Below are 13,246 nucleotides of genomic sequence, written 5' to 3' on the forward strand. Positions count from 1 at the left end.
CATAGACAACATGACCCTGTATACTGTACTACATAGACAACATGACCCTGTTATACTGTACTACATAGACAACATGACCCTGTTATACTGTACTACATAGACAACATGACCCTGTTATACTGTACTACATAGACAACATGACCCTGTATACTGTACTACATAGACAACATGACCCTGTATACTGTACTACATAGACAACATGACCCTGTATACTGTACTACATAGACAACATGACCCTGTATACTGTCATAGACAACATGACCCTGTATACTGTACCATAGACAACATGACCCTGTATACTGTACTACATAGACAACATGACCCTGTATACTGTACTACATAGACAACATGACCCTGTATACTGTACTACATAGACAACATGACCCTGTTATACTGTACTACATAGACAACATAACCCTGTATACTGTACTACATAGACAACATGACCCTATACTGTACTACATAGACAACATGACCCTGTTATATCTATAGACAACATGACCCTGTATACTGTACTACATAGACAACATGACCCTGTTATACTGTACTACATAGACAACATGACCCTGTATACTGTACTACAGACAACATGACCCTGTATACTGTACTACATAGACAACATGATATACTGTACTACATAGACAACATAACCCTGTATACTGTACTATAACCCTGTATACTGTACCATCATGACCCTGTATACTGTACTACATAGTGACCCTGTATACTGTACTACATAACCCTGTATACTGTACTACATAGACAACATAACCCTGTATAACCATAGACAACATGACCCTGTATATACTACATAGACAACATGACCCTGTATACTGTACATAGACCATGACCCTGTATACTGTACTACATAGACAACATGACCCTGTATACTGTACTACATAGACAACATGACCCTGTATACTGTACTACATAGACAACATGACCCTGTATACTGTACTACATAGACTATAACCCTGTATACTGTACTACATAGACAACATGACCCTGTATACTGTACTACATAGACAACATGACCCTGTATACTGTACTACATAGACAACATGACCCTGTATACTGTACTACATAGACAACATGACCCTATACTGTACTACATAGACAACATGACCCTGTATACTGTACTACATAGACAACATGACCCTGTATACTGTACTACATAGACAACATGACCCTGTATACTGTACTACATAGACAACATGACCCTGTATACTGTACTACATAGACAACATGACCCTGTATACTGTACTACATAGACAACATGACCCTGTATACTGTACTACATAGACAACATGACCCTGTATACTGTACTACATATGACAACATGACCCTGTATACTGTACTACATAGACAACATGACCCTGTATACTGTACTACATAGACAACATGACCCTGTATACTGTAGACAACATGACCCTGTATACTGTACTACATAGACAACATGACCCTGTATACTGTACTACATAGACAACATGACCCTGTATACTGTACTACATAGACAACATGACCCCTACTACATATACTGTACTACATAGACAACATGATAACTGTACTACATAGACAACATGACCCTGTATACTGTACTACATAGACAACATGACCCTGTATACTGTACTACATAGACAACATGACCCTATACTGTACTACATAGACAACATGACCCTGTATACTGTACTACATAGACAACATGACCCTGTATACTGTACTACATAGACAACATGACCCTGTATACTGTACTACATAGACAACATGACCCTGTATACTGTACTACATAGACAACATGACCCTGTATACTGTACTACATAGACAACATGACCCTGTATACTGTACTACATCATGACCCTGTATAGACTACATAGACAACATGACCCTGTATACTGTACTACATAGACAACATGACCCTGTATACTGTACTACATAGACAACATGACCCTGTATACTGTACTACATAGACAACATGACCCTGTATACTGTACTACATAGACAACATGACCCTGTATACTGTACTACATAGACAACATGACCCTGTATACTGTACTATAGACAACATGACCCTGTATACTGTACTACATAGACAACATGACCCTGTATACTGTACTACATAGACAACATGACCCTGTATACTGTACTACATAGACAACATGACCCTGTATACTGTACTACATAGACAACATGACCCTGTATACTGTACTACATAGACAACATGACCCTGTATACTGTACCATAGACAACATGACCCTGTATACTGTACTACATAGACAACATGACCCTGTATACTGTACTACATAGACAACATGACCCTGTATACTGTACTACATAGACAACATGACCCTGTATATACTGTACTACATAGACAACATGACTGTATACTGTACTGACAACATGACCCTGTATACTGTACTACATAGACAACATGACCCTGTATACTGTACTACATAGACAACATGACCCTGTATACTGTACTACATAGACAACATGACCCTGTATACTGTACTACATAGACAACATGACCCTGTATACTGTACTACATAGACAACATGACCCTGTATACTGTACTACATAGACAACATGACCCTGTATACTGTACTACATATGACCCTGTATACTGTACTACATAGACAACATGACCCTGTATACTGTACTACATAGACAACATGACCCTGTCCCTGTATACTGTACTACATAGACAACATGACCCTGTATACTGTACTACATAGACAACATGACCCTGTATACTGTACTACATAGACAACATGACCCTGTATACTGTACTACATAGACAACATGACCCTGTATACTGTACTCATAGACAACATGACCCTGTATACTGTACTACATAGACAACATGACCCTGTATACTGTACTACATAGACAACATGACCCTGTATACTGTACTACATAGACAACATGACCCTGTATACTGTACTACATAGACAACATGACCCTGTACTACATAGACAACATGACCCTGTATACTGTACTACATAGACAACATGACCCTGTATACTGTACTACATAGACAACATGACCCTGTATACTGTACTACATAGACAACATGACCCTGTATACTGTACCCTGTATACTGACAACATGACCCTGTATAACAACATGACCCTGTATGTACATAACATGACCCTGTATATACTACATAGACAACATGACCTGTTATACTGTACTACATAGACAACATGACCCTGTATACTGTACTACATAGACAACATGACCCTGTATACTGTACTACATAGACAACATGACCCTGTATACTGTACTACATAGACAACATGACCCTATACTGTACTACATGACAACATGACCCTGTATACTGTACTACATAGACAACATGACCCTGTATACTGTACTACATAGACAACATGACCCTGTATACTGTACCATAGACAACATGACCCTGTATACTGTACTACATAGACAACATGACCCTGTATACTGTACTACATAGACAACATGACCCTGTATACTGTACTACATAGACAACATGACCCTGTATACTGTACTACATAGACAACATGACCCTGTATACTGTACATAGACTATGAATACTGTACTACATAGACAACATGACCCTGTATACTGTACTACATAGACAACATGACCCTGTATACTGTACTACATAGACAACATGACCCTGTATACTGTACTACATAGACAACATGACCCTGTATACTGTACTACATAGACAACATGACCCTGTATACTGTACTACATAGACAACATGAGACAACATGACCTGTATACTGTACTACATAGACAACATGACCCTGTATACTGTACTACATAGACAACATGACCCTGTATACTGTACTACATAGACAACATGACCCTGTATACTGTACTACATAGACAACATGACCCTGTATACTGTACTACATAGACAACATGACCCTGTATACTGTACTACATAGACAACATGACCCTGTATACTGTACTACATAGACAACATGACCCTGTATACTGTACTACATAGACAACATGACCCTGTATACTGTACTACATAGACAACATGACCCTGTATACTGTACTACATAGACAACATGACCCTGTATACTGTACTACATAGACAACATGACCCTGTATACTGTACTACATAGACAACATGACCCTGTATACTGTACTACATAGACAACATGACCCTGTATACTGTACTACATAGACAACATGACCCTGTATACTGTACTACATAGACAACATGACCCTGTATACTGTACTACATAGACAACATGACCCTGTATACTGTACTACATAGACAACATGACCCTGTATACTGTACATAGACAACATACATAGACAACATGACCCTGTATACTGTACTACATAGACAACATGACCCTGTATACTGTACTACATAGACAACATGAGACAACATGACCCTGTATACTGTACTACATAGACAACATGACCCTGTATACTGTACTACATAGACAACATGACCCTGTATACTGTACTACATAGACAACATGACCCTGTATACTGTACTACATAGACAACATGCACACACACACACACACACACACACACACACACACACACACACACACACACACACACACACACACACACACACACACACACACACACAAAGAGATTGCAGAAATACAGGTGGAAGAAAACCTCCTATCTCTGCCTCCTCTGAGAGCCAATCAGAAACCTCCTATCTCTGCCTCCTCTGAGAGCCAATCAGAATTTGACAAATTCAACCGCTGAAAAACAAAGATGCTGATGGAGGAAATGTAACTCTCTAATCCCCCCTCTCAGTCCCCCTCCCTCAGTCCCTCCCCTCCCTCAGTCCCCCCCTCCCCTCAGTAACCCCCCCCACCCCCCCCCATCGCTCCACCTGAGCTACAGTGAGAATATTGAATGAAAGGCCCTGCCAGCGTGTGTGTCTGTGTGTCAGCCAGTCAGCTTGTCAGTCAGTCACACAGGGAGAGAGGGGAGAGAGCGGCGAGTGCAGCGCAGCCAGAGGCTTTTGATCCTTGGGTGTGATGACAGGGCCTGGGGCCTGGAGCTCCCGGAGAGAGCATCCAAAGATAGATCGCCCAACTGACATCTATAACCCTGTCCCATCTATAACCCTGTCCAATCTATAACCCTGTCCCAACTATAACCCTGTCCTATCTATAACCCTGTCCAATCTATAACTCTGTCCCATCTATATACCTGTCCCATCAATAACCCTGTCCCATCTATAACCCTGTCCTATCTATAACCCTGTCCCATCTATAACCATGTCCCATCTATAACCCTGTCCCATCTATAACCATGTCCCATCTATAACCCTGTCCCATCTATAACCCTGTCCCATCTATAACCCTGTCCCATCTATAACCCTGTCCCATCTATAACCCTGTCCCATCTATAACCATGTCCCATCTATAACCATGTCCCATCTATAACCATGTCCCATCTATAACCCTGTCCCATCTATAACCCTGTCCCATCTATAACCATGTCCCATCTATAACCATGTCCCATCTATTACCATGTCCCATCTAAAACCCTGTCCCATCTATAACCCTGTCCCATCTATAACCATGTCCCATCTATAACCATGTCCCATCTATAACCATGTCCCATCTATAACCCTGTCGCTGCTAAAGTACTGAGACCATCTATAACCATGTCCCATCTATAATGTCCCATCTATAACCATGTCCCATCTATAACCCTGTCCCATCTATAACCATGTCCCATCTATAACCATGTCCCATCTATAACCATGTCCCATCTATAACCATGTCCCATCTATAACCCTGTCCCATCTATAACCATGTCCCATCTATAACCATGTCCCATCTATAACCATGTCCCATCTATAACCCTGTCCCATCTATAACCCTGTCCCATCTATAACCATGTCCCATCTATAACCATGTCCCATCTATAACCCTGTCCCATCTATAACCATGTCCCATCTATAACCATGTCCCATCTATAACCATGTCCCATCTATAACTCTGTCCCATCTATAACCATGTCCCATCTATAACCCTGTCCCATCTATAACCATGTCCCGTCTATATACCTGTCCCATCTATAAACCCTGTCCCATCTATAACCATGTCCCATCTATAACCATGTCCCATCTATAACCATGTCCCATCTATAACCATGTCCCATCTATAACCATGTCCCATCTATAACCATGTCCCATCTATAACCATGTCCCATCTATATACCTGTCCCATCTATAACCTGTCCCATCTATAACCCTGTCCCATCTATAACCATGTCCCATCTATAACCATGTCCCATCTATAACCCTGTCCCATCTATAACCCTGTCCCATCTATAACCCTGTCCCATCTATAACCATGTCCCATCTATAACCATGTCCCATCTATAACCATGTCCCATCTATAACCCTGTCCCATCTATAACCATGTCCCGTCTATATACCTGTCCCATCTATAACCCTGTCCCATCTATAACCATGTCCCATCTATAACCCTGTCCCATCTATAACCATGTCCCATCTATAACCATGTCCCATCTATAACCATGTCCCATCTATAACCATGTCCCATCTATAACCATGTCCCATCTATAACCATGTCCCATCTATAACCATGTCCCATCTATAACCTGTCCCATCTATAACCATGTCCCATCTATAACCATGTCCATCTATAATGTCCCATCTATAACCATGTCCCATCTACCCTGTCCCATCTATAACCATGTCCCATCTATAACCCTGTCCCATCTATAACCATGTCCCATCTATAACCCTGTCCCATCTATAACCTGTCCCATCTATAACCATGTCCCATCTATAACCCTGTCCCATCTATAACCCTGTCCATCTATAACCCTGTCCCATCTATAACCCTGTCCCATCTATAATGTCCCATCTATAACCATGTCCCATCTATAACCATGTCCCATCTATAAGGATGTCCCATCTATAACCATGTCATCTATAACCCTGTCCCATCTATAACCATGTCCCATCTATAACCATGTCCCATCTATAACCATGTCCCATCTATAACCATGTCCCATCTATAACCCTGTCCCATCTATAACCCTGTCCCATCTATAACCATGTCCCATCTATAACCATGTCCCATCTATAACCATGTCCCATCTATAACCATGTCCCATCTATAACCATGTCCCATCTATAACCCTGTCCCATCTATAACCCTGTCCCATCTATAACCCTGTCCCATCTATAACCCTGTCCCATCTATAACCATGTCCCATCTATAACCCTGTCCCATCTATAACCATGTCCCATCTATAACCATGTCCCATCTATAACCCTGTCCCATCTATAACCATGTCCCATCTATAACCATGTCCCATCTATAACCTATAACCATGTCCCATCTATAACCATGTCCCATCTATAACCCTGTCCCATCTATATATCCCTGTCCCATCTATAACCATGTCCCATCTATAATGTCCCATCTATAACCATGTCCCATCTATAACCATGTCCCATCTATAACCCTGTCCCATCTATAACCATGTCCCCTATAACCATGTCCCATGTCCCATCTATATCTATAACCCTGTCCCATCTATAACCATGTCCCATCTATAACCATGTCCCATCTTTCTGACTGATGCTGATGTACAGAGATGTCCCATCTATAACCCTGATGACCCTGTCCCATCTATAACCATGTCCCATCTATAACCATGTCCCATCTATAACCATGTCCCATCTATAACCATGTCCCATCTATAACCATGTCCCATCTATATGTCCCATCTATAACCCTGTCCCATCTATAACCATGTCCCATCTATAACCCTGTCCCATCTATAACCCTGTCCCATCTATAACCATGTCCCATCTATAACCATCTGTCCCATCTATAACCATGTCCCATCTATAACCATGTCCCATCTATAACCTATAATGTCCCATCTATAACCCTGTCCCATCTATAAATCTATAACCATGTCCCATCTATAACCCTGTCCCATCTATAACCATGTCCCATCTATAACCCTGTCCCATCTATAACCATGTCCCATCTATAACCATGTCCCATCTATAACCATGTCCCATCTATAACCCTGTCCCATCTATAACCATGTCCCATCTATAACCCATGTCCCATCTATAACCCTGTCCCATCTATAACCATGTCCCATCTATAATGTCCCATCTATAACCATGTCCCATCTATAACCCTGTCCCATCTATAACCATGTCCCATCTATAACCATGTCCATCTATAACCATGTCCCATCTATAACCTGTCCCATCTATAACCATGTCCCATCTATAACCTGTCCCAGGATGTACAGATGTCCCATCTATAACCATAACCATGTCCCATCTATAACCCTGTCCCATCTATAACCCTGTCCCATCTATAACCATGTCCATCTATAACCATGTCCCATCTATAACCCTGTCCCATCTATAACCATGTCCCATCTATAACCATGTCCCATCTATAACCCTGTCCCATCTATAACCATGTCCCATCTATAACCCTGTCCCATCTATAACCATGTCCCATCTATAACCCTGTCCCATCTATAACCATGTCCCATCTATAACCATGTCCCATCTATAACCCTGTCCCATCTATAACCCTGTCCCATCTATAACCATGTCCCATCTATAACCCTGTCCCATCTATAACCCTGTCCCATCTATAACCCTGTCCCATCTATAACCATGTCCCATCTATAACCATGTCCCATCTATAACCATGTCCCATCTATAACCCTGTCCCATCTATAACCCTGTCCCATCTATAACCATGTCCCATCTATAACCCTGTCCCATCTATAACCCTGTCCCATCTATAACCATGTCCCATCTATAACCCTGTCCCATCTATAACCCTGTCCCATCTATAACCATGTCCCATCTATAACCCTGTCCCATCTATAACCCTGTCCCATCTATAACCATGTCCCATCTATAACCCTGTCCCAACTATAACCCTGTCCCATCTATAACCATGTCCCATCTATAACCCTGTCCCATCTATAACCATGTCCCATCTATAACCCTGTCCCATCTATAACCATGTCCCATCTATAACCCTGTCCCATCTATAACCATGTCCCATCTATAACCATGTCCCATCTATAACCATGTCCCATCTTTCTGACTGATGCTGAGGATGTACAGAGATCCATCTATAACCCTGTCCCATCTATAACCATGTCCCATCTATAACCATGTCCCATCTTTCTGACTGATGCTGAGGATGTACAGAGACCATCTATAACCATGTCCCATCTATAACCCTGTCCCATCTATAACCATGTCCCATCTATAACCCTGTCCCATCTATAACCCTGTCCCATCTATGTCCCATCTATAACCATGTCCCATCTATAACCCTGTCCCATCTATAACCCTGTCCCATCTATAACCATGTCCCATCTATAACCCTGTCCCATCTATAACCCTGTCCCATCTATAACCATGTCCCATCTATAACCCTGTCCCATCTATAACCATGTCCCATCTTTCTGACTGATGCTGAGGATGTACAGAGATCCATCTATAACCATGTCCCATCTATAATCATGTCCCATCTATAACCATGTCCCATCTATAACACTGTCCCATCTATAACCATGTCCCATCTATAACCATGTCCCATCTATAACCATGTCCCATCTATAACCCTGTCCCATCTATAACCATGTCCCATCTATAACCCTGTCCCATCTATAACCCTGTCCCATCTATAACCTATAACCCTGTCCCATCTATAACCATGTCCCATCTATAACCATGTCCATCTATCATGTATCTATAACCATGTCCCATCTATAACCATGTCCCATCTATAACCCTGTCCCATCTATAACCCTGTCCCATCTATAACCCTGTCCCATCTATAACCATGTCCCATCTATAACCCTGTCCCATCTATAACCATGTCCCATCTATAACCCTGTCCCATCTATAACCATGTCCCATCTATAACCATGTCCCATCTATAACCATGTCCCATCTATAATGTCCCATCTATAACCATGTCCCATCTATAACCATGTCCCATCTTTCTGACTGATGCTGAGGATGTACAGAGATCCATCTATAACCCTGTCCCATCTATAACCCTGTCCCATCTATAACCATGTCCCATCTATAACCATGTCCCATCTATAACCATGTCCCATCTTAACCCTCTGTCCCATCTATAACTGATGTCCCATCTATAACCCTGATGGATGTACCCATCTATAACCATGTCCCATCTATAACCCTGTCCCATCTATAACCATGTCCCATCTATAACCATGTCCCATCTATAACCATGTCCCATCTATAACCCTGTCCCATCTATAACCATGTCCCATCTATAACCATGTCCCATCTATAACCCTGTCCATCTATAATCTATAACCATGTCCCATCTATAACCCTGTCCCCATGTCCCATCTATAACCATGTCCCATCTATAACCATGTCCCATCTATAACCATGTCCCATCTATAACCCTGTCCCATCTATAACCATGTCCCATCTATAACCATGTCCCATCTATAACCCTGTCCCATCTATAACCCTGTCCCATCTATAACCATGTCCCATCTATAACCATGTCCCATCTATAACCATGTCCCATCTATAACCCTGTCCCATCTATAACCCTGTCCCATCTATAACCATGTCCCATCTATAACCCTGTCCCATCTATAACCCTGTCCCATCTATAACCATGTCCCATCTATAACCCTGTCCCATCTATAACCCTGTCCCATCTATAACCATGTCCCATCTATAACCCTGTCCCATCTATAACCATGTCCCATCTATCTATAACCCATGTCCCATCTATAACCCTGTCCCATCTATAACCATGTCCCATCTATAACCCTGTCCCATCTATAACCATGTCCCATCTATAACCATGTCCCATCTATAACCATGTCCCATCTATAATATCTATAACCATGTCCCATCTATAACCATGTCCCATCTATAACCCTGTCCCATCTATATAACCATGTCCCATCTATCCCAACCCTGTCCCATCTATAACCATGTCCCATCTATAACCCTGTCCCATCTATAACCATGTCCCATCTATAACCCTGTCCCATCTATAACCATGTCCCATCTATAACCATGTCCCATCTATAACCATGTCCCATCTATAACCATGTCCCATCTATAACCCTGTCCCATCTATAACCCTGTCCCATCTATAACCATGTCCCATCTATAACCCTGTCCCATCTATAACCATGTCCCATCTATAACCATGTCCCATCTATAACCCTGTCCCATCTATAACCCTGTCCCATCTATAACCCTGTCCCATCTATAACCCTGTCCCATCTTTCTGACTGATGCTGAGGATGTACAGAGATCCATCTATAACTCTTTTTGAATGCTTTATCATTATTGACCATCTATCCTATCTCCTCTGCCAATCCTATCTCCTCTGCCAATCCAATCCTATCTATCCTATATCCTATCCTATCATATCTATCCTATCTAATCTATCCCATCTATCATATATATCCTATCCTATCCTATCTATCCTATATCCTATCCTATCATATCTATCCTATATCCTATCCTATCATATCTATCCTATCTAATCTATCCCATCTATCATATATATCCTATCCTATCTATAATTTCCTAAACTATCTGTCTATCATATAGACCATATATAACCATGACCCATCTACAACCCTGTCCCATCTATAACCATGACCCATCTATAACCCTGTCCCATCTATAACCCTGTCCCATCTATAACCCTGTCCCATCTATAACCATGTCCCATCTATAACCATGACCCATCTATAACCCTGTCCCATCTATAACCCTGTCCCATCTATAACCATGTCCCATCTATAACCATGACCCATCTATAACCCTGTCCCATCTATAACCCTGTCCCATCTATAACCCTGTCCCATCTATAACCCTGTCCCATCTATAACCCTGTCCCATCTATAACCATGTCCCATCTATAACCCTGTCCCATCTATAACCCTGTCCCATCTATAACCCTGTCCCATCTATAACCATGTCCCATCTATAACCCTGTCCCATCTATAACCATGTCCCATCTATAACCCTGTCCCATCTATAACCATGTCCCATCTATAACCATGTCCCATCTATAACCATGACCCATCTATAACCCTGTCCCATCTATAACCATGTCCCATCTATAACCCTGTCCCATCTATAACCATGTCCCATCTATAACCCTGTCCCATCTATAACCCTGTCCCATCTATAACCATGTCCCATCTATAACCCTGTCCCATCTATAACCATGTCCCATCTATAACCATGACCCATCTATAACCCTGTCCCATCTATAACCCTGTCCCATCTATAACCCTGTCCCATCTATAACCCTGTCCCATCTATAACCATGTCCCATCTATAACCCTGTCCCATCTATAACCCTGTCCCATCTATAACCATGTCCCATCTATAACCCTGTCCCATCTATAACCTATAATGTCCCATCTATAACCCTGTCCCATCTATAACCCTGTCCCATCTATAACCCTGTCCCATCTATAACCCTGTCCCATCTATAACCCTGTCCCATCTATAACCATGTCCCATCTATAACCCTGTCCCATCTATAACCATGTCCCATCTATAACCCTGTCCCATCTATAACCATGACCCATCTATAACCCTGTCCCATCTATAACCATGTCCCATCTATAACCCTGTCCCATCTATAACCATGTCCCATCTATAACCCTGTCCCATCTATAACCATGTCCCATCTATAACCATGTCCCATCTATAACCATGTCCCATCTATAACCCTGTCCCATCTATAACCCTGTCCCATCTATAACCCTGTCCCATCTATAACCCTGTCCCATCTATAACCATGTCCCATCTATAACCCTGTCCCATCTATAACCATGTCCCATCTATAACCCTGTCCCATCTATAACCATGTCCCATCTATAACCCTGTCCCATCTATAACCCTGTCCCATCTATAACCATGTCCCATCTATAACCATGTCCCATCTATAACCCTGTCCCATCTATAACCCTGTCCCATCTATAACCATGTCCCATCTATAACCCTGTCCCATCTATAACCCTGTCCCATCTTTCTGACTGATGCTGAGGATGTACAGAGATCCATCCATAACTCTTTTTGAATTCTTTATCATTATTGACCATCTATCCTATCTACTCTGCCAATCCAATCCTATCCTATCCAATCCTATCTATCCTATATCCTATCCTATCATATCTATCCTATCTAATCTAT

The sequence above is a fragment of the Oncorhynchus keta genome, chromosome 15, assembly GCF_023373465.1.
Source record: "Oncorhynchus keta strain PuntledgeMale-10-30-2019 chromosome 15, Oket_V2, whole genome shotgun sequence".
Taxonomy (NCBI): Eukaryota; Metazoa; Chordata; class Actinopteri; order Salmoniformes; family Salmonidae; genus Oncorhynchus; species Oncorhynchus keta.